This window comes from Falco punctatus (assembly GCF_963210335.1).
Source record: "Falco punctatus genome assembly, chromosome: 7".
NCBI lineage: Eukaryota > Metazoa > Chordata > Aves > Falconiformes > Falconidae > Falco > Falco punctatus.
The window spans coordinates 16,004,718-16,023,542 of record NC_137587.1 but is presented as its reverse complement, the minus strand read 5'-3'; the positions used below and the strand labels follow the sequence as shown (position 1 = coordinate 16,023,542).

At 37.9% G+C, this 18,825-nt stretch overlaps 1 long non-coding RNA gene across 1 annotated transcript in view; it reads left to right on the top strand.

The window, feature by feature from the left end:
• Positions 1–18,825, top strand: part of LOC308066874 — a 64,279-nt gene that overhangs the window by 32,945 nt on the left and 12,509 nt on the right. Inside the window, exon 2 of the long non-coding RNA XR_013929352.1 lies at positions 3,708–3,831. This is a non-coding gene — a long non-coding RNA (uncharacterized lncRNA). The remainder of the gene's footprint in view (positions 1–3,707; positions 3,832–18,825) is intronic.

The following is an 18,825-nucleotide window of genomic DNA, read 5'->3' as shown; positions in this document are numbered from 1 at the left end:
ACCTAGTCCGACCTCCCTGCCATGGGAAGGGACACATTCCACTACATGAGTTTGGTCAAAGCAACCACAAGTCACACACAGGTGAGTGATCTAGTGACTGCTGGGTTTTTTAGTAAAGATTTTAATGGATGGCAAAGCTTTGCAATCTTGATGTCATTTTGGGGAAGTAATCTAAATTTTTTGAGAACATTAACAGTCTTGTGAAAATAGACTAGACTGTTTACTACCTTTCATCTCTTTCATGTGCATCCAGGTGAAAGTTCTCTTCCATCTTCTCCATCTCCTCCTGTCTGTACACTTCACATCTTAAAAAGGAGCCTTCATATTCTCTAGGGAAAAAAACCCCAACAGCTATTGCAGCAGAACATGATAGACTGTATCTACTATATCCATTCAGTATTAAGCATAAAAGCCTCAACCCAGTAGCTAGATCCCATCAAGTGCTAATTAAATATAAACATTAAATAAACAGATAATGAATTGATGGATGATATCAGGAAACCCTGTTGATGGTGTTGAGAACATCTATTAACAACTAGGAACTCAATTCAGTTTTTTTGGTATGGCGTATGTGCTGCAATTTACAGACTATTCTACTTTCAGTGCTTAAACAGTCAGCTAAACTTTCACACCTAAGTAATGCTATTTCTGGGATTAGCAACTTTACAATAAAATTGAAAAATGGCTGTCTTAGAGGGGGAATTGTTGTGAGTGAAGGTCTGTTTGCACATGCATGTCGTGCTGATACCTGAGACATATTGGATTAAAATCTGTCAAACTGATTTGAAGCCGTGTTTATATCAGTAAAAGTGGGAAGGTATGAGGATCACTAGCAATGAGCAAATGAAGGGGTAGAATGACCAAACCCACCGCTGTTCAGGAGTTATGGTCCTAAATGCTGTGTGATTGCTGTGGGTTCATCCCAGTAGGCAGCTCAGCCCCACACAGCTGCTTGCTCACTCCTTCCCAGGGGGAGGGGGAGAAAATCGCAAGGGTGAAAGTGGGAAAACTTGTTCATTGTGATCAAGACAGTTTAAGAGGGAAAGTAAAAGTTGGGCATGCAAGCAGAGCAAAATAAGAGTTCATTCACCACTTCCCATCGGCAGGCTGGTGCTCAGCCATCTCCAGGAAAGCTGGGCTCCATCGTATGTAACAGTTACTTGGGAAGACAAACGCCATCACTCTGAACATCCCCTGCTTACTCCTCCTTTCCCCCAGGTTTTATTGTTGAGCATGATGTTGTGTGATGTGGAATGTCCCTCTGATCAGTTGGGGCCAGCTGTCCCAGCTGTGTCCCCTCCCCACTTCTCGTGCCCCCCCAGCCCCTCACTGGTGGGGTGGGGTGAGGAGCAGAAGAGATCCTGATGCTGTGCAAGTGCTGCTCAGCAATAGCTAAAGCATCCCTGTGTTATCAACACTGTTTTCATCACAAACCAGAAACTCAGTTCCATCCTACGAAGAATATTAACTCTCCTAGTCAAAACCCCTACAGCGGTACAGAAATCAATATAATGAATTTGTCGTGGGCAGATTCCAGGTTTCAGAGCAGTCAGTCAAAATTAATGAGGATAAAACAACAAACACCTGCTTGGACTTTCTGACCCAACATAGCATGACTGCCTGAGAGAAGGGAGGTGAAAGGAAGAGTGGTCCTTCTCTAGCTCCATGCTGGTATGTTTCCAGACCTCCTTTGTCAACCACCAGGAGGATGAGGGAAAACCAGGGCCAGGGAGCGGGATAAGTTCTCTCATTGTTGAGGCTGAGAAGATAGTTTAATCCCAGCACACCAGGCAGAGCTGGCAGGAGCTGGTCTGCTACTACTGTGATTTTCACGTCTCTGCTGCTGCCTCAGGCAACTGCCTATTTGGTCTAGAACTATGGCTGCCCCCTGCCTCGGCAGATATGCTCCGTACAGGTCATATGCCAGGTTTAGAAATTTAATTTAGGAGCTGTCTCATTCTTAATAATATTTTGGAGTTATAATACAAGTTTGAAAAGATGAATTATTTCAAATGATTATCAAACTGAAAAAGTGTGTTTACAGAATATAGAAAACAACTAACAGTGGATACCACAAAGAGAAGAGTGCTCGTAGTGGGTGATTTTCTGTTAAGGGGCACTGAGGTGCCCATCTGCCATAATACTAAATACAAATACTGTCGTAGTGGGTTGTAGACCTCTTATACCCAGGAATTCTTCATGTTATTAGCTCTCTGAGCTTCACTGCTGCTTCTTTTTGTACATCTGGACCAAGGCAACAGGTCATTGATTTAATGATCTGTAAACACCCAATGTAACGTGGCAGCTAGAGTAGGCTTTAATAAAAGCTACTTTTTTGGAACCTAGCATAACTGAAATGTGCACCTACCACAACATTACTAATAGAATAAGTAGCTTAGAAAGCAGGCAGTAAATAGACTCTGTAATTGGAAACACCATATGTGCTGTGGGAAGAAAATGTGATTTTAACAACTACTTAAGTCTTATTGAATAGATATCACTCCACAGGCCAGATACTATCTTTGCAGATCAAATGCAGTCATAGATCAGTAGAAGATGATGCCAAGTTTTACCCAGAAAAGTTTCATGAGAGAGCCAAATTCTAATGTTTGCAACGGCTCTGATTCTCAAGAATAGTCGGTATGATTTACACACAAGAGAAGGTTTAACACTGCCATATTTTCTTTTGCAGAGCTGAGCCAAATGTTGTACATAAAGACAATATTTGTGTAATAATGTAACTTACTAAAAATAGCTACAATAGTGTCAGCTTTGGTTTCACTATTTTATAGTAGCATAACGGAGCTGCTGATTAATTCAAGCAAATACACAAGTTTTGAGGGTTTTGGTTGCTTTTTTTTTTTTTTTTTAAATGAAGATACTAGAGCATCTTTTATTATATTCAGTATTTCATCCCCAGTGGTTTCCAGCTCTACTGGAGATATATCAACTTAGATGTCAGAATTTGACACTAACTTCAGAGATTTATATTATTACCCCTGGGCTTACGATCTTTATTTTGTTTCACATTGGCTCTCCCCCAAGCACAGCTTGAAATGGATTAAAATTAAATAGCATTACTTGTGACAAATCTCCTGCTAAACATGTAAAAGAGCAGTACCCTGGAGATGTCTGAGTTTATTTCTAATAACAAAATCATGGCTAAAGTGGCTTTGGAAAATAACATTCACTGATTTCAATCTTTTGGACAGAATTGTATTAATGGACTTAATTTACCACCAATCCCTCTTGATGAATGCTAATGATATTACGTTGGAATAAACCAGGGGCTGGGGGATGTTGCATGAACTTTCACAGTTCATTTTGCTAAGACACTGGTGAAGTTCAACTTGTGAAATATTAGGTACCTAAAAAAGATCTTTACATTAGAAAGCTGTTGTCTCGCTCGGGTTCTTTTAAAGACAGTAGAAACCAAGACTTCTGCTCTGAATTATCTTCTGGAGGATCCAGAGCCTTTTTTTGCTACAGGCACACTGTGGGACAGGTGGAGGCCAGTCCCTTAGCTTTTAGATTCCCTCTCCACGGATTCCAGACATGGCTCTGTCACACATTTTAACCTGAGCTAAAGAATCCTCCCGCTGGTTTCACATAACCTCTGGTTCCTGTTCAGGGACGGTGATCTCACAAGCACCCTGACAATCACCTGTTTTCCACCTTTTTTAATACATTTCTTTTGTACTTGGCAGGTTCATGAAATGGATGCAGCCCCTTGCAGCCAAAAAAGCTTCTCCACCAGTTGAATTTGCTCTAAAGTGTGATGGCATTGGCTAGCAAAGATGGTAAACGTTTGGAAGACCACCGTTGTCAGTGGTATGCACTGTTGCCTTAATGACATTTTTCCCAAGAGGTGGAAAGGAAGGAATGAATTGTATGTTAATTTCACAGGACTTGTGCTCTTATAGATGTAGAATATTAGCATAACAGTGAAATCATCCAGAGCTATTAAATCACTTATAAGGCTTTAAAAACAGAGCCCCTTGTTAATTGTCATTGCTAAGTTTCTGATGACTATTTATAGTATGTACTACATAGTATACAATGTGTAGGAGAAAGTTTTCCTCTATGTATTCTGAACAATTACTGTTTATATAGGAATTTTTTTCTTTCCCCTCCAAATCACCATTTATTCTATTGGCAAGGAAGATTTTCTTTAAAGTAGAATTATTATTATTATGTAAGAAATCTATACTGTCATGTTTCTGAAAGCTCCGATACATTACCTAGTACTTTCATAGGGATGTGGTACATGACTGATGGCAGAATACCTGTATTACTGTTTTTTCCATTCTCATAAAGGTAAAAGGGCCAAACATTGCTAGAAGTAAGGGAACTATGATTTATTTTTAAATTCCCACATAGTTTTCTAATTTAAATCCAAAGGAAGTGTAACATTTCTTTCAGAAGCACTAAAGCCCCAGTGTCCTTTCCAGAAGTTACTGTTACAGTGGGGATATAACAATAAAAAAGATGTAGGTATCTAAGATGGCTGCCTAAATGCTTACTGCCAAACCTGACATACTAAATAGAGATGCAGAAATTTTCACGTCCTCTTATTTCTGCCACAGGGCTTGCCTGAGTTACAGTAATCCTTGCCAAACATTAATAACTGCAGCTATAACTCTCATTTAATGTATTATGGCATTCACTAGTGAGATGTATAGTTCGTTTCATTTGTGGTACTTCAAGTAGTTAGCATTCCTGAGAATCATCTGTCCAATAAATGTGAAAGAAAAGGACACTCTCTTACCCAGAGCTTAATGGTCAGCTAATGCGCTGGGATGTGAAAATTCCAGCTTAATTTTTTTTTCTTTTGCTTGGGGACACTTGATTCCACATTTACTTGCAAGTAGAAAAGTGACTTTTCTACCCAGCTAAAAAAAAACCCAACATCTAAATGAATACAGTCTCTCTTGGTTGAAGAATTTCCATTTTTTTACAAAAACGAATATCACTGACACAGAACTGAAACCCAGCTATGAAACTGATACCAGTCTGCTGGAGCTGTAAGGTTACTAGAGCCTCATTCTAGCTCTTTCTCTACAGATAACAAAAAGGGATCAAAAATGCAAAATTTTCATGCTATCATAGAACATAAATTAGAGGTTTTGACAATTTAAACAGAGAAATGCAAGATGACTAGGAGAGCAATTTAAAAAACATCCAGACTTGATCCCAGACAGCTCACTGGTTTGCCAGGTGCCAGGAAACTCCATATGGTCCTTGCCAGTCTCAGAGGGAGTTCCTCCTGCCTCAGCTCTGCCCAGTCTGCTCCCTACTCCTTCCAGTAGCAGTAAGACCTCTTGGCCTTTACTTCTCAAGTTTGGAAAAACCTAGTTCCTGTCACCTGCCCATCACATGCTCCAGCTCCCACCACCTTGGTACCAACCTGCTGTACCGGCTCCAGCATACCTGTATCTGTATTTGTCCTGGGAAGCCCCAAACTGGACACAGCACTTCTGCTGCAATCTCACTGTGTCAAACGGAAGCGAAGGAACACTTCCCCAGACCTGCTGGCTACACTCATGCCTGATAGGCAGGGTGTTTCTGCAGTGTTAGATTGCTGACTGGTGTTCACCTTGCCATCTTTCAGGACCCCCAGGTTCTTCTCTGCAAAGCTGCGTACCAGCTGGACGTCCTTCAGCCACCACTGCTGCATGGCTGATTCACTCCCCGCAGGAGTTTGCATTTGTCTGCTGAACTTCATGAGTTTTCTGCCAGCTCATTTCTTCATTCTCCCGATAGACCTCTGAATGGCCCTACCCACCATTCTATCACAGCTGTCCATCGGTTTGGTATTACCTACAAAGAAGACTGTATTATTTTACGTCTTCATTTTAGGAGGAATTTTAGGAAGAAATTCATTCTGGATAAAAATAGAAAATATCAAAACGCGATCAAGAGGCATTCTAAGAACTTGTGTTTATTACGTATTCGTTCTGTCCCTCATGCTCTGGGGAATGTATTCGTATCAACATCAGACCTGCGTTTGGGAGACTGTAAATGGGCTTCTGGCTTTGAGATTCTAACAAAGCTACTGATGCACAAGAGGGCAGTGTGCCACAGGAAAATACAGCCTTGCCGCTATAACCTACGCTGCTGCTGCTGCTGGCATGAAAATCATTTGGGGCTGATACATCAGCTCAGTTATTTTAAATCTAGTCATTGAGCCAATTTAATGAGCCCAGGGAACTGAGCAAATTAAACATGTTTTCCCACGTTTTTCCAGCCTTTACATTCTTATTGACTATACAGGCTTTGTATATACTATTTCATACTAATGCATATAGGGCATTCTGCCAGGATTGACAGTATTACAACATTGCTGCAAGCTGCAGCCAGAGTGTGATAATGGCAGCAACTGACTCGGCAGCGAGGGCTGGCTCTGGTACTTCAAGGTCACCTTCCAGTAGCAGCAGACAACTTCCAAAAGCTGGTGTTTCACCACCCTAAGGAATCAGGAATTAAGTTTTTTCTCCTGTGTAATTTCAGAAGACGTAAGAAAGATTTGTGATGAATATTCAGATAGAGTATTTTAACTTACCTGACCATGACATAAATTTGCATTGTGCCTGCGATGCAATACGACAACTTAATTTAGGCTTTGCTACATTTTTAAGCCTCCTAAGACACCAAACCATGCGATTATCACCATGTAGTCTATGCAGTGTTCTGGTTTACATACTGTGAACACCTCTGTGGTATGGTAACGACATTCTTAATAAGTCTACTTTTATGATATAAAAGAGATAAGACTCACAATGAACGTGTTTGTGTTGCAGGTCTGGAGAGCAATATTCAAATGCTGTCAGGGTTCATTATTTTAAAGCCCCTTGTAAACAGTTTTGCCACAGCATAAACCAGCGAAGTACATCACCATTCCTCATCACTCTGGAAGTCTAATTCTACTGAGGCCAGTGGCTGGGATATTACAGGTCAACATACAGGTGCATTAAAACAAGAGTGAGAGAAAGCCTGTACAGTATTTTCCCCAAATGTCTGGCTCACACCAGTATATGCAGCGTACACAGAACTTACACCTGACTTAAAAATAACGGAATATGTGTGCAAAGTGAATGAGCAGCCAGTGCTTTATATTAGAAAACTTTTAAAGGAACCAATATTATAGAAGTGCAGAGTATTGACATCCTGGGGAAAAAATCACAAAGAATACCCTATGGAATGTCACAAATTTACTTGTAAAGTACCTTTTTCCCCAAGCTTCTCACTTCATTGCATGTGGAATCCTGAGAAAAATAATGCTTTTACTGTTGTGCAAGCCATTCGTTATTTTGTACTCTTCTGTTCAAGGTTTCTCTTGGCAAGAGAATATTGTCCCCAGACTTTCAGTAGAGAGAAGTGCAAGAAGGAAAGGCAAGGAAAAGCAAAGTTCATATGCGTTCTGCTGTGTCTCAGCCATTTGAGACTATAATCCCTCTTTCAAAAACAGACTGGAGGCAGTACAGCCACCAGACATCCTCAGTAACCTCGGTAAAGGTATCTTGTGGAACACCAATTTGAAAATATGTTAGAAAACATATTTGAAAATATGTTCTTCAGCAGGAACAATCATTAGCATTACAATCTTCCTTGACATACAGTCCTTTCCAGAGGCTAAATCCTTCACACTGGTAATTTTGTTACATGCAGTCACTCAAATATTGTTCCTTTGATATCACAGCATCCTGCAAAACAAAGAATAAACCATCCACCAAACAGACATGCTTAAAATGAGAATTAGCTTGCATTCTTAGGTACCAAGAACCTGAAAAGCTATGCTCTTAAATTTCCTACTTCATTCCCAGGGGTGGGAAATTTCTAACCTGGGCTGAAAAACCATTTAAGCTATATGAATGGAATCAGTCTCTGAATGCTTAGAAATATAGCTCAACCATTAGATGAAACACAACCCAAGTAATGCTGAAGCATTTTAAATTAAACATAATATTTTCATTCCTATGTGCTTCTAATTAATTAATTGCATGCTGTTGATTTGCAAACATTTCCAAACTTGATTATATTAATTTTTTTCTAGGATATTCATTTGACCAAGAGGTAGTTAGAACTCTTACTCTAATCACATTATCTACCATACAATACATACAGTTTTCTCAAAAATGAAAAATTCATATGTCAATGTACAATTAATTCCATCTAACCCCTAAAGTATATTCTGTTATTCCCATTGCCCTGCACAGGTGAAAGGAATAATTGCTTTTTCTGATTTTGTCTCCTAACAATGAGAGTAGCATAGGCTTTGCATAGGATAAAAAGCATTTTGGTGGCATCCACAAAATGTCCATGTAAAACTCAGTCTTGTGGTTAGAAGGGTCCAATAAATTATCTGGGTGATTATTGCTGTCCATACATCCTTCTCCTGAGTCCAGGAAAACTTTCCAGTTTGAAAACTAGATGGGATATATCAGAAGAGATGCTCAGACACTAGAATGGGACTAAACAAAAATGTACACCTTTATTCAACATCATATATTCATAATTAGGTGCGATTCCTGCGCCTAGTGTATGAGCACAGACAAATACTTTGTCACAGGAACTTATCACTGAGAAGGATAATTTGCTATAAAAAAAAAAAAAAATCAGGTAACTGAAAGCTGATTAAATGAATGGAAATTGTGTATGCCCCATGATTTCAGCCAGGAACACATTGAATGAAGAAAGAATTGTGGCTAAGGAGGAAGACCATAATTCATGTATGTTTTGTTTTACCTTGTATATATATACATATTTTATTTTTATTGTTGGCTTTATTTTAAAAGATGCAGTAATGTGCTTTCAGGAGAAGAAAAAAACAATTAAATCTTCTGAATATTCATACTGAAAACAAAATGAAAAACTGGGCAGAGGATGGCTCATGAATTTCAAAAAGAGCTCATGAATTTGCAAATGTGCCTGCTTAGTGCAGATAGTAGCGACACCTCCTCAGACATCACGCTCTATAATGCACTTTGACATGGTTGCTTGAGAGGTAGTAAATGAACTGCAGTCCTTGTCCGGTATGTTTGATCAAAAGGGAACAGTCACAATTGTGCCGGGCTTAATTCACAAGAAAAGGCATGGAGGAAATTAATGCAAGTGTATCCAGTCTCTAAAAGGATTCCATGAAGCCATCTAGGACAGCAGCCTTTGCACAGCAAATAACCCAGAGGCTGGAAACCAATTTAAGAGAATAGGAAGCATCTATCGTTTGCACCAGCTGGGCTGCAGTGTGCTAGTGCAAGAAAATCTTCAATTTGAACAGCTATTAGCAGGATGTCAAAGTAGACTTTATTTCAGAATTTTCAGGACTTATGACTGTATTTTATAATGAAAAGTACAGTTAGAAGTTGACTCTTTCTTCATACAGAAAAAGATTAATAGCCCTATTCAGCTAGCCTTTTGCTTTACTCATTATATTTGGATTAAGTATTAAAAAGACAGAGCAGTATCTCAAGAGTTTCTGAGCTATAGCTCCAAAGCAGAACAGAAAAATCTCTGATGTGTCTCCCACCAGCTTCAGTGAGAGGCAAAATCTGCCTTTCCTATTATAATGTTGGACTTCTAAGGTCACCACTTTTTCTTTTTTATTTCTGAGCTCTGATTTCTTTTAAAACACACTTTTATTTCTTTTTAAAACAGGTTATCAAGACTGAAAACCAAGTTATTAAATGTTTTCAGAATGTTGAGACCAAAACAATATAGTTACATGTAAATATAAATAAATCTAAAAGAATTAGAATTATATATATATAGAGAGAAATATATAATATTCTTTTATTTAACTTTGGCTACTGTGAGAACTTCTGGAATTACTTATAAAAGCAAAATTAACACAAAACATACCATTTTTAATGCTTATTGTCACAGACCTATCTTAGTTGGTCTGCTAACTAATAAAACAATAACGATACAAGTATTAGCTTGTACACAGAAATGCTTTGTAGGTCCTAAAAGCTGATCTACACAAAAGTCACAGAAGTTGCACATGTATACATGTGTTTTTCAGAATCCAGCTGTGCGGTCCAGGTCTGACAACACCAATTTCCCTTACAACACGTAATAGAATTCTATTAATTTGAAGAAGAAAATAGCGTTGTGAATTCTTGCAATAACACTATTGATTTCAAGATATTTCATACATGTCTTCAAATTCCGGTTGCCGGAGACCTGTGATTATGAAAGGCTTTGGGCTTTCTTTGAGAAACATGCTTATCTTAACACCACCCATGGTTGAAGAAAAGCTTGTATGTATGGTCTGATTGTATGCTGACAGCTCACAACCAGCGAAAAAAAGAAATCAAATATTTTTAGCATCTTGACAATTTTAAGCTAAACTTTCAAATTATTGTCTTTAATTTAATTTCAGACACTTGGTATCATTAAGCAGTGTGGTAACCAGAAACCCTTAATCTTATTAATAGTACAATTAAAAAAATAGAGATAATATTTTAACTCCTCTTTTCCCACAATACTCTGTTATTCTTAAATGGAGTGATAGTTCGGTTACCTGCCTTATGGGCTGGTACTGGGGGTTCATCATATCCATCTTCAGCAGCTCAGTCACTTATTCTGCCCTGCCACATGGGATATTCAGTACCTTCTAGAAATCTAAACAACAAAATGAAACAAAAAAAGAGTAAGAACGAGAAAAAAAAAAAAAAAAAAAAAAGGAAGAAAAGAAGAACGTATCTCCTGAGAAGAACTAACTTCTTGTCACTCATTGGGATGAAGATTAAAATTCTTTATACTTTTTGCTATGCGTCCTGCTTTTGGCTGGGATAGTGTTATTTTTCCTCTCGGTAGCTGGTATGGTGCTGTGTATTGGATTTGGTGTGAGAATAATGTTGATAGCACACTGGTGTTTTAGTTGTTGCTAAGTAATGCCTACCCTAAAATTAAGGACTTTTCAGTTCCCCGTGCCCTGCCAGTGAGCCGGTGCACCAGAAGCCGGGAGGGAGCAGAGCCAGGGCAGGTGACCCAAACCAGCTGAAGGGATATTCCATACCATGGAGTATCATGCTCAGTATATAAACTGGGGGAAGAAGAAGGAAGAGGGGTGATCAGAGTTACGGCATTTGTCTTCCCAAGTAACCGTTAGGTGTGCTGGAGCCCGGCTCTCCTGGGGATGGCCGAGCACCTGCCTGCGATGGGAAGTGGTGAATGAATTCCTTCATTTGTTTTGCTTGTGTGCACGGCTTTTGCTTTCCCAACTAAATTGTCATCTCAACCTAATAGTTTGCTCACTTTTACCATTCTGATTCTCTCCCCATCACACTGGTGGGGAGTGAGCGAACAGCCGTGTGGAGCTTAGTTGCCAGGTGGGGTTAAATCACAACACTATGAAACTGTCAGAACCCACATATTACTGCAAGAAGGATTTCCTTGCAGATCATTGGTATTCTGTACTTTTCATAATGCACTTTTACTGTTTGGCATTTAATTTCAGGTAAGGAAGCAATAACGCAGCAATTTTATTTTTGTTTTCAACTCAGCGTTTAGGCTGCCAGTCCGTACGTTGTATGTGATCCATCATCCAAACAGTACTCTGAGCAGTGACTGATGAGCTTAGCTACAAGTTCTCTGCAGTGTTTATCCATGTATGAAGTTCAAGTCCTTCACAAATAGTTAGTATTGATTTTCACAATACTTACTATGGTGTAAAATATTATTTCCCACTTTAGAGGTAGACTAAAAAGAAAAAATAATTAGTAGTTTTATGTTCACAAATTGGAACATTTGTTGGAGCTGAACTTCTGAGCAGCCAAACGTTTTCTAACACCTGCTGTTGTTTAAGCACAGCTGTATCTGTACGTACTTGGAAAAATGCTACTCAGGGCATCAGAAAGGAAAACATCAGATGAAATACAGACAGAATCCCACTCCACAAGGAAACATTTACCTGCCTGAGGCCAATAGCCATCTCCTCTCATTCTCTAGCCACTATATCTAAAAGGCCAAAAAGATGAAAGCAAGTTTCACAGAGCTGTTATCTCTGCAATTAATCTATGGAACTAAGCCAGAACTCTGTGAAAAAAAAAAAAGATATAATGGCAAATTACTGAACCATAAACCTAAGAAAGTCAGTTTCAAGTTGATAGTACACAAAGAGACTAGCCCTTCCTAACTCTCAAATGTCTGATCTTGCATATGTACCTATGTTTGATATATGCATAATCTACATATTTACATCAAACTGGCAGATCCATGAAAGTATCTCAAACTTAAAAATACAGACACAAAGTTTTTAACATAATTACCATTCTTTTACTGGTATAAACATCTTTTATATAGTTCAAGATAGATGATGAAGAATATCAAATCCAATTAAAATTGCAAAGAGAATTTCAACAAAAAGATATGACCGTGGATTACGATCAAGCTGTTGAAGATGACGGTCTTGCTTTTACAAAATGCACTCTGGGATCCCAAATGAACAAAAGTGGTCAGAATCTAGCTTGACCCTCCTTACTAAATGCTACATATCTCACCATTGATATATAGGATTACAGTGAACTTATAAATTAATTATTATTAATTAGTTATTAGTTCATAAGAATTAAATAATTTAATGGGAAAATCATAAACTGAGCAAGATAAATTGCCATATTGATTATGCACATTTTAACTGTATCTTAAGGGGATGTATTCCTTCGTTTCTGTCAGAATTTGCTTCCTGGTATATGACATATGAATTGTAATGTTATATAATATACAACTATAGAGTTTTCTTCTGGTTCTGCACACTCAGACAGTCGACTAGGAGGATGAAGTTTGGTTAATCAAGGTATCTTAAGCCAGATGCTCCCTTCACTTACATTAGTGCAAACAAAGTCACTCCATCACTAAAGATGATATGGAAGTGCTTTTCATGCTGAACATATTTAAATAAAACCCGTGCACTTAGTCTTATAAATACAGAGGTGATCTATGCCATCCGATTTGAATTACCACCTTCTCCTGAAAAGCAGGATCTGCTTTCTGAAAACAGCAGGTTACCACTGATAAGTAAAAATCCAGAATCCATGAACTCACTAAGTACTATTTGACAAAAATCACCCAGCATCAGCTACTGAGCTGTATCAGGTAGAAATGTAACCCCTTAAGCTTATATCCAAAAATAGCTTTAAAGTGTTACCCTGTTAAATTTGAACCCCATTGGTAGAAGGAACATTTTTTTACTCTTGTTTCTCTCTGATACATTCTAAGGGAAAGAGGAAAAACAGATTTCAGCAAATGTACCCACTGTTCCAATCACTTGCAAAACAGTGGGAGTTATTTTAATGGATGTGATTTAAAGTAGACCTTTACCAAGCATGACCTTCTATTTAAAACTGTAAAATATAATGAGGTTAAAATACTTCTAAGTAAAATGCAGAAAATAAAACCACAGAGTTCAAATATTTCACCTTAAGAATAATTGTTTAGTGCAATATTTTATCAGGCAACTAATCAAGTTTCACTGGGTAAGTGAAAAAAAAATCACAATCAATAAATCACGCATTTCTGAACACTTTTTTTTTTTTGTAAAATAAAGCTAACAGCAATTGGATAAATGTTTTGAGTTTAATCTTTTAACATTCACTAACACCTCCTTACTTCCAATCATGGGAGTTAAAGAAATGGTGTATTTGATCACTGGTTAGAGCCACATGTGTCATTGCAGTATTGATTTGTTTTAAACAGAAATATAACTGGAGGTATATATTGGATCATCAACTAGATTTAAAACTTGATGGAAAACACTGTAGGAAGTAAATGTACAAGATGTAGATTGATGGCTGTAGGAGTAAATTAAAATAATCAACAAACAATTAGTAAAAAGTATATATGTGAATTAAGAGGTCTGAACAGTATTTTAAAAAAGGAAATACTCCTGGTATTGATTAGAATGTAAATAAGTAATTTTAAATTACCATTTCACACACTTCACAGAAACTACGGTATAAATGCCTCAAATGCCTGTAAAACTTGCAGTTTCTTTTGTATATTTACTTTAAAAAGTGACTAGGGATGATTGTAGGGTATCAGATGTTTAGAAAGAAGTTAGCTGCTTTGGCTAAAGAGCAGATACAGGATAAGCAATAGCGCTGGAAGATTTTCTGATCTGTCCTGTGCTTCAGCTCCTGAAGGTCTGTCAAGGTTATCAAGATCCTCACCTTACCTGAGTTAGTTGAAACAATGTGATCTCATACTGACAGGATAACATATGACTGGGAGTGGGACTGCTCCTGGACAAGGTGCTGAGATATTCCTTACCATCTCTGGCTTCTGAAAAACTTGGTATCAGAAAAAGCGATGGGCCAAACCGGCTAGCTCACCGCTTTCAGCCAACTAGGCAACGCTGGGCACTGATTCACACAAATCACATGTGAAACTTCTAATTCAAAGCAGAGTCCTAGAGCTATGGGATGTATTCCATTGCACACAGTTAAAGGTACTTAATATAAATGTATAAGCTTCACTCTTATCTCTGTCTTTTGCTGTTGGTATTTGGAGGTAGAACCCAAAATACTAATTTATCAAAACCTTCTCTATGTAGTGTAGAACAAAACAGTCAAATATTTCCTTTCTTGGAATTTTTACATTTGACATTTTTATATATATACACATTACGTGTGGACAAAATAAGAATGGAAACCAGAGAAAAATAACATAGTAACGCTGCTGGCCATGAAGTCATATCCATGGAATTTTTGGTTTCTGTGTAGCTATGTGATGCTACTGGTCTTGTACTTTTGTGACATGGCTGTTCAGTTACACTTGCAAAGATCTTCACAAGTTAATTTTTGATTAAAAGCAACTGTGAACTTCAGACCCTATTTACAATGTTCAGTGACATAGTCCAAGATTTTTCAGAAGTGTGACAAGCCAGTCAGTTTTACTTTTTTTTCCTCATCTTTGATCTTTATACTTTTCATTCCTCCTAATTTCCAAGGAGTCTTAGAATTTCTCCACAGAGAGAGAGATGTGTTTCAGAGTAACCTCAATAGATTTTTCTACTGTGCCATGTACTGAACTGACACTTGAAAGCAGTCCTCAAGGAAAGGTCACTTGCAATCTAATTTAATTCCTGATGTAATGAGTACATTTGGGGAGCTAGTACAAGGATAATGATGATGTGAAATCCAGTTTGATTGAGTCTATTTAAGTGAACAGCTAATAGAAAAGAGATCAGAAGTCACAGTATCATTAATGATATGGATGAAAAGGATATTGAGGTTACCTGCCCCAAGAGAAGTTAAATCATAGATCAATCATTTCTGGTTTTCAGAACTCTCAGTGATGCCCATTCAACCGTACTTACACCATTAAGAAATATTTTCTATTGTCTAACTTAATTCTGCTTTCCTGCAATTGTAATACCATTGCTTCTTAAGCTATCTATTATGAAACACTTTAATCCTCTTTAATCCTTTGTTCTTCATATTATCTTTTCATATATTTGAAAGTCATCATCATGTAGTCTCTGTTTCTCTTTGCTACATTAGACAACTTGAATGTGTTCAGACTTTCCCCATTACTTAAACTTTGCAAATCTTTTTGTTACCTTGCAGTTTCAGGCTACTCTCACGCCAGACCTCTCTCTGTGGAAGAGTCAACACTGAAATTTGTTACTTGCCTATAAGAGAAGTAGTAAAACCGATTTGGGACTTTGTGTATAACATTTTCTTGTCTGGAAAGGCAAAACATAGAAAAAAAGCAATCATAGGAACTTTACAGTTTGTTTTGAAGTGAAAGGGAAATGATGGATAGGAGAGTGTTGGGGAAAGAAGGATGTCAAAACTGTATTAATCAAAAGAGATGGGAACAAGGATAAGGTAGCAGCACACTTTCATTGATGGTTTGAACGTTGCATACATTTGGGTGTAAGAAACTGACCCAGAAATACTGAATTGTTGGCAGAGAGGAAGTTGGTCAACTAAGATATTAGAAAATGGAACAAGTCAAGCAGGTCAAAAATTAGCCAGAACTAGTTTGAGAGAAAATGGTATCTATCCGAACAAATTTGTCACTTTGTGCAGGAAAAGTCTATTTTTGTTCAAATGCAAGAAATACTCCAAATGTTTTTTATTTCGGATTTGTTGTCATGGTGAGGCTTTAGCTACGGTGCTTTCCAAAAAGGTTTTCTTCTGCTGGTCAAATATTTATGGCAGTTTTTTAAAGCATAAAGCTCAGCTTTGCTTCATTAAAAAAACATTCATGGCAAGCTCAAGAAAAAAACATTTGGTGAAGAAATGATGGCTGTTTGGATGAGCATTAGAAAGGTGTTATTTTGAAGAGTTGGTATGCTTCCAGTATCTTGAGCAAAATTTACCGTTCAGTGTCCCAGGTTCTTCCATAGGGCTACTATCAAAAATGGAAAAATATGAAAAACCTCACTAGCCACTCTGTTCTTTTGGCTTCCTGGAAAACCTGCACACATACGACCGCTTCTTGGACCAAGACAATAGTTACCGCAGCACTATTCCTGCCTCCTCCGTACATTCACCAAGCTGCTGCGCTTTGTGTTTGCTGACATAGAAGAATAACCTTACCCAACAGTACACCTCCAGGCAGTAATTGGCTTCTAAAAACAGAACAAATTACAGAGGTTTCCTGCTGCTTTGCTGTGATTTAACAGGTGACAGCATAAAGTTAGCCTCCTGAAAAACACTGTAAAAGGGGTAAGAGTTTTAAAAAAATAGTGCAGGCCATGAGTGTGATTGTCTACACTAACATAGTGCTGGGGTTTCTGCAATCACACTATGAAGATGATGCCAAGGGATAAACAGCGCTGCAATGAGCCCATGCAGCATTTTCCAGTTTGCAACTTGGTTACTTTACTCAGATGTGTTTTCTGCAGCATACAACTTAGATTCATTTCTAAAAAGCCAGTGAAACAACATAAAGATTTATGTGAAGGACTTCAGTTCCAGTACACACATTTCCTGGAATCACAACTGAAATACAAAGATCTCTAAACATGAGGCATGTATCAGCTAGTGTAGAACACGCTTCAAGACATCAGAGAAGTAAGGAGACTTTATTTTATTTTTTGCTTATCAACAAAGAAGTGGTCCCCACTTTTACTTTCCTACATTGTTACCTGTAGTCTTTTCTAGTTGTCTCTTCCCAACTGAACAGCATCCTCCAAGCTTCACTTTTGAGCCTGTGTGATGTAGATACCCATCTGAGGATACCTACATTTCTCTTGTAGACACCAATGCTAAAGCTATCCAGTATTTAATAGTCACATGCAGTAAAAGGACCACAAGTAGTTCTTTCCTGGCATCACCAAGAGTTCTTTAATGAATTCTTTCAGCTTTAAAATGATGCCAGATGTCCTCAAGGAGGAGAAGCACTAGAACAGAAGAAAGATAACATTCTTACCTGCAGATCTTTCTTTCTCTTGTGACTAGTGTAGTGATCTAGCATAGAAAAACTATCCGAATATTCTTACAGGTCTATATGGACAGCACAGGACAGGAAAAAATACCAAACAACAAAACAACAGACGTCTTTTCTTCCCTTAAAGCAAGTTGGGGAGCTATAGTTGAGAATGAGACCTAAGCTGGAGTCACTTTTGGCTCAGAGTCATGATGTGCTGCTGAGTGTTAGACACTGCTCCCTTGCAAAGGACAGGAAGAAAACCTATGGTAGGTTTCTCCTCATAACACCATGTATTCTGTAGTCCACAACATCAAAAGCAACAATAATTAGCACTGATGTAAAACCAGCACCTAATATTGCCACCTAAATAGATTTAAGTGACCGGCATGCTTAAATTTATATATAACAAGAAGAGCCATCACAACCTAAGGACACAGTAAGCCGATGTTGAGGTCTTGCTTGCCAATATCCTGTCTTTTGCTCACAACTAGGTCTCAGTAATCACAGAAACAGTGCCTGAATTTTTCTTCTATTGTTTGCTGTGTTAGCATTTGCTGGAAGTTGAACACTACTACCATACCAAAATGATAAAAAAATCTCAGAACCTCTCTGAACTTCCAATGTCAAAATAGAAATTCTGAGCATACCAGCCCCAACATTTTGAAACCTTTAGATGTCTAAGATACAATCAAATCATATTGTAAGCACAAAAATAGCTCAAGGACTTCCGGCTAAATTCTTGTGTTTGTCCTTCTCTATGAATCTTGCATTATTTCAAGAATAGCAAGTCTAGCAAAACATACAATAAATGGATAGAAATGGTAATAAATTTATCTTAGTCTGGTTTTGACTAGGGCAGAGTTCTTACTTTTTATTTTTCCTTTCTTATATCTCTTGGTAGGGTGCTATAAGCACCTGTTATCTTCGAAGTTACAGACCCAGATTAGAACATACCACCGTATCTGAGAGGAGTTCGCTTTTTTTTTTTTTTTTTTCCTTTTTTCTTCCATATAGAAGCCTCAGGTGTCCAACCATTACCATGGTCTGTTGTCTCGTGATGCATGTAACACAACACTTATACCATGATGCTTTCTAAAGGACAGTGCAGACAATCCTCTTCAAGGTTTTCTTCCTTAGTCTAACATACAGAACCAAGATACTTCAAAGATATTTTCAGGATGCAGGTAACTAAACCACTTCCAATCACTTATTATTGCTCTTTCTCAACAACCACATTGTCATGGCACATAAAGGTTGGCTGATAACTGTGAAGTTAAGTATCTCTGTGTATATTCTAGTTTTCTTTTTGTGGGATATTCAGGTAATCATTGAGCTCAATAAATGCTACACACTTGCTTTGAGTGTTTTTTCTGTTACATCATTCAAGTTCTGCCTTTATATTAATAACACCTTCTAAATAACATCTTTGTGTTGTTGGTG